Source organism: Octodon degus, unplaced genomic scaffold (assembly GCF_000260255.1).
Source record: "Octodon degus isolate 3935 unplaced genomic scaffold, OctDeg1.0 scaffold00013, whole genome shotgun sequence".
Lineage (NCBI taxonomy): Eukaryota > Metazoa > Chordata > Mammalia > Rodentia > Octodontidae > Octodon > Octodon degus.
In genome coordinates, this window is record NW_004524589.1 from 22,727,806 (window position 1) to 22,732,640 (window position 4,835).

Sequence of the window (4,835 nt, forward strand, 5' to 3'; positions counted from 1 at the left end):
ACCCATCTCTGACAAAATGAAATAGAAAATGGGGATACATGAAGGACCATTTTGTATCTGTATATTCAAAATAGGATAGATATATAGCTACTTTCTCTTAATTCAATGAGAAGAAAGATTTGTACTAATAGTGTTTGGACAGGATATCATGTCTGTATCTTATACTATGAATAACTACGAAGACAACAATATGCAATATACTAATTATTGTAACTGAGCTAGTAATCTGTTATACAACTCTCTAGTGTAAGCATTAAGCACACAATCAGATGCTTCCTTTTTTGTGAGGGAATGATACTGATACTTGAACCCATTTAAATTTTTTTAAATCTTGAGATGGTCTCACTCTCACTAAGGTGCGTTGGCAGGGCTTGAACTTGTAGCCCTCCTGCTTAAGCCTTCAGAATCCTGAAATTATAAGGATGCTCCACCATATCTGGCTGTCTGACTAATTTGATGAATACAGATCACCCTATTGAATAAATGGGTAGTAGATTGATCTTACAATATATGTGCTTTGTGGTTGGGTAGAGGGATCGGCTGCATTCACAACCTCAGATCTTGTAGTGCCAGCTTTGCAAGATATGTACAGTCCATATCTGAAAAAGAAATATAGAATTATTTTTCATAAGTGACACAAATAATTTATAAAATTATTCTTGCAAGATACATACTGCTTTTTTGCCTAAGTACTTGCAGACTTTTTCTGAAATGTATTCCTTATATAAATGTAATTTGTATATGGTAGTACCGCGTTTCATGCGAGGCAGAGAAAGCAGTTGGCCTGCATTAATTGATCTGTGGTTACAAAACCTCTTTTTTTCATATTAGCTAATTTTTGAATTTTGCTTTACATCCTTGAAATCTTTGGTTAAACCTTACCTAAAATGTAAATGCTCCCCATGTACGTTCAGGAAGGGTAGCTTAAGGGTTCTAAAGAAAACACAAGCTAGTCTGTAGTCAGCCTTGAGTTAAATTTAACATCTCACGTTCAGTGCCCTGAGGAACCCTCCTGTCCATCCTTCTCTCAGCTCATGAGCATGCTTTGTATCTCACAGAGGAAATTGAAACAGTAGGAGAAAGACTACAACTCCTCTCCAGTCGCTGTCGCCGTTGCTGGCGCCTGCGCCTGCTCTTGCGCCTGGGCAGTGCACCTTCCCCTTTCAGATGAGCAGTCTTCACCTCAGGTTAGCTCGGTCTCTTCTCTTCTGCCTGCTTTAGGCTGTCCCTGAAGCAGTACTGTCATCTTTCTCCTCATCATTATTCTTTTTGTCACCATTGTATTTTTTTTAATAGTTAGAGCTGTCCTCTGTCCCATCTCTAAGAGAACCTCTTGTCACTCCTGTTTTATCAGCTCCTGTCCTAAGAGGTTGTCCTAGAGTTTTGGACTGCATTTCTGAAATTCTCCTTGGAACCTGAAGTTTTTGCTTTCAGCTCCCAGCAAAACACATCTTGTAGTCACCTACAGTCTTATATTGGTTACTCCTTCCTTCTTGGAAATCTTTGTCTTCCAGGCTGGCTTCAGACTCACCATATAGCCCAGGCTGGCCTCAAACTCATGATCCTCCAGCCCAAGTCTCCTGAGTGCTGAAATTATAGCTGTGCACCACCACGTGAGCCTCAGAAAACCTTTTTTTTTTTTTTTTTTTTTTTCCGAATGCCTTCAGGGCAGGTTTGTCTGGCTTGAGTTGTGGGGATCGAACCACAGCAACCTGAGCCTGACTGCTTTGTGGAAGCAGCCACTTAAAGAACTGAGCTACCAGGCAGGCTCCCTAGAAACGTTTTTTACTAGGCTTCTTCATACTGCACTCAGCTGGTTTTATCTCTGGACATTGTAGTATTTTCCTTTGTTCATAGCTCTTTATCTTCCAAACTATGTTCCTCAGGATTCGGTCCCTGAAAATAGACCTTTGTCCCTCTGCCTAATCCTCTGTTTGTATCCCAGTCCCTCTGTCATCTATACTCTCTTGATGAACTCACCTAATTTCATGGCTTTAAATGCCATTAATATGCTCTTAACTTCCAGCTTTGCATCTCAGCCCTGTTCTCCTGCTGACACCTTCCTCGGATGTTTGTCTATAAACTTCTTGTAATTAACACGTCCCATGCTAAGCTTAAACCATCCCCTTTCCTCAACTTTACCACACCTCTATTTTTCTCATGCCTCCGGCTCCAAACTATGAAGTCACTTTGGCCTCCTCTCCTGCCCATATCCCACATCAGATCCATCAGCAAAACCCTATTACCTGTATCTTTAAAAAATCGATCTAGAACCTGCCGCTGGTTGCCACCTCCCAGGCTATCCCCCGTCCTTGAGGTCAGTGCAGCTCTCCATTTTCCACCAGTAGCCAAAGGGATTGGAAACTTAACTCGTGTCATGCTACTTCTCCATTTGGTGCCCTCCCAGTGGCTTTCTGTCTTCACGCAGGATAGAAGCCAAAGTCCTCCAAGGCCCTGCATGACTTCATTCTGCCGGGTCCCAGCAGTAGCTTGGTCTACAGGCCTAGCTCTGTCATTGACCTCCAGCCCCTTTGCTTCCCCAGTTTCCTGAACAGGCCAGACACATTTGCTCTTCGGGGTCTTTGGACTCCATTCTCCCCAACGTAGTGGTAGGGCTTGCTGACCTTAGATTTTCTTAGACATCATTTTATAGAGGATCTTTTCTCTAAAACTATAGTGTTTTCCCATCTTTCCATTTTTTCCTTTCCTTATATTTTTCATGTTTGGAAATATTTACTATCTAAAATTCATACTATTTTGCTTCTTTATTTTTTTATGTCTCTCACACTCTTGTCATTTAAATTTTGTGAAGGCAGGGATTTTCATTTATCAAGAATGTCTTTTATCCCTTTACACAGCAGAAATTAAAATTAGATTGGACTGTAGTAGGTTAACATCTACTAAACATTTTTATATAACTTTATAAATTACATTTATTAATTATTGAGTACTGTAGATGTTCCAGCATTGTCAGGCATGTTTGCACATGTAATTCAGTTTTTCCAGCTTTGGTCTAAGATAAACATTATGACTTGCATTTTGCAGATGAAAAACTTCAGGCCAAACAGGGTGTATTTTATTTTCAGTAGATGATTGTATGTATAGGAGTGGAGCTTTAAACTGAAGACCTCAGACTTCATAATGTATACATTTCTAGTGCTTACTTCTGGTGTGTGTGGGGTTACTGAGAATTGAACCCAGAACCTTCACAGTGAGCTACACCCCCAGCCCTTTTTATCTTTTGAGACCACTCCTGCTAAATTACTGATTTGCCCAGAATAGGCTCCGATTTGCAACTCTCCTGCCTCGGCTTTCCAGAGTGCTGGGATTACTGATAGTTGGCACCATATTTATCTTGCTTCTCTTTTAAAATAACGGTTTTTGATTTTGAAATTATGTTTGAAATCAACAGTCTTGGCTGGCCTTTCCCAATCTAGCTTTTCGTATCCATCTTTTTTTTTTTTTTAATGAGCAGAATACATTTCTTGAGGGAAAGAAAGCTCCTGTCTGAGAGAGGGATAGGAGGGGGGCCCGAGTAGGTTGTCCCAGGACCATCTCATCTTAACATTTAGATTTTTCTCTGGTACCAAACAAGCTCTTCTGACATTCCATTCTCTTGGACCGATCCTGTGATTCCCCAGGTTTTCCCCTGCGAGTGACTTCTGTCCATTTTGTATTTGACCACTTGTGAATTTATAACAGTCGGTTAAGAAGACACAAGTCTTTCTGTCTTTCAGAGGAGGAATTCAGGGCCCTGAGTAGTAAGACAGATGAGAGGGGCGAGTACAGGATGGCTTGAGGAAGGGAGGTGGCCGTGCCGCTGCTGCCTGCGGGGACTCGAAGGAAGCCGCAAGCAGCCAGAGCAGAGCTGGACTGTAAATGCGTTGGGAGCGCAGCTGCCAAGATGGCTAAGAACGAAAGCCTGGTCTGAGAGGAAACCGTGTTGGCTGGTGGCCCGGAGATGAAAAACAAAGCTACTTGTACGACTCTGGCTTGAGTCACAGAGATACTGTGCTTTGCTTTTTTTGGCTTCTGATCGTGTAGTCTCTTCTCATCTCATTATTTTCTTCTTTTCTGGCTTAACTTTTGATGTGAACAGTTTGTTTTCACATGTGCAAAATAAGATGGGTGGGGGCTGATTTCTTAAGGGCACTGTTAGTAAAATTCTGTGATTTGAAAGTCACTTTTACTTCAAGTTTTCATCTAGACTCAGTCAAAATGGAACTTCATCTTACTATGAGATGTTTGTTTGAAGGTAAAAAATTTAGATTTTTAAAAGATCAAATGCATTAGACTGGGGAGCTAGCTCAGTGGTCTAAGCGCCTGCCTGGCAAATGCAAGGATCCGGGTTCGATACCTGGTACTGCATGCCGTGCTGGCCCCACACTGAGCCAGCCACGAAACGTGCATGCCTGTAATCCCAGGGCTAGGGAGGCTGAGGCAGGAGGATCACTACAAGTCTGAGCTGTGTAGCAAGACCCTGTACCAAATAAATAAACAGATAAGTGATTAAAAAAATAAAAAGAAACAAAACCAAATACAGAGAACCTCAGAAGTATTTTAGGATAAAAATTAAATGCGATTGTCAGTCTAACGTCCCAAGAAGGCACATCACAAATGATCTACATACACATACATGAGGCCTGAGAGGTGGCTGGGAATGGCTAGTCTCCACTCCTCTAGAGCCCTGAGCCCTGCTGTGCGGACACTTCCTATCAATGTTTATTATTTAAAGAAGAATTTTTAACAGCCTAATAAAAATGGTAACATTAAGTGAACCCATTACTTCAGATCGTTGTGTTTTCTGCATCTTTCCATGTTGCCTAGACAGAACT

At 41.5% G+C, this 4,835-nt stretch overlaps 1 protein-coding gene and 1 pseudogene across 4 annotated transcripts in view; one reads left to right on the top strand and one right to left on the bottom strand.

Annotated features, from left to right (window-relative positions):
- Tbc1d4 (TBC1 domain family member 4) overlaps positions 1-4,835 on the top strand; it is a 234,472-nt gene that overhangs the window by 146,104 nt on the left and 83,533 nt on the right. The window lies entirely within an intron of this gene.
- The window catches only part of LOC105741471, a 10,179-nt pseudogene that overhangs the window by 4,276 nt on the left and 1,068 nt on the right, over positions 1-4,835 (bottom strand).